Raw genomic sequence first — 407 nt, 5'->3', positions numbered from 1 at the left:
TCCTCCTGAGGAGGGACTCACAGATCCGAACTACTGACCTTGCAGTGAGCAGCCCAGCTGATAATCCACTAAACTACCAGGGCTCTTTATAAATACAGTGTTAAGTTGTTGTTGATTGCTATCGAGTGGATTTCAGCTCATAGTTAAGTCAGCAAATGTCGATTTCTGCAAAATTGATCTCTTAATCCTAAATTGTTGTTATTATTGTTGTTAGGTGCCATCGAGTCAGTATCAACTCATTGAGACCCTATGCACAGCAGAATGAAACACTGCTTGATCCTGGGCCAACCTCACTATTGTTGCCACACTTGAGTCCATTGATGCTGCCACCTGGCCAATCCATTTCGTTGGGGGTCTTCCTTTTTTCTCTGACCCTCCACCTTACCAAACATGATATCCTTCTCCAG

Source organism: Chrysochloris asiatica, unplaced genomic scaffold, assembly GCF_000296735.1.
Source record: "Chrysochloris asiatica unplaced genomic scaffold, ChrAsi1.0 scaffold00087, whole genome shotgun sequence".
In the NCBI taxonomy this organism is placed as follows: domain Eukaryota; kingdom Metazoa; phylum Chordata; class Mammalia; order Afrosoricida; family Chrysochloridae; genus Chrysochloris; species Chrysochloris asiatica.
This window is presented reverse-complemented; position numbering follows the sequence as displayed.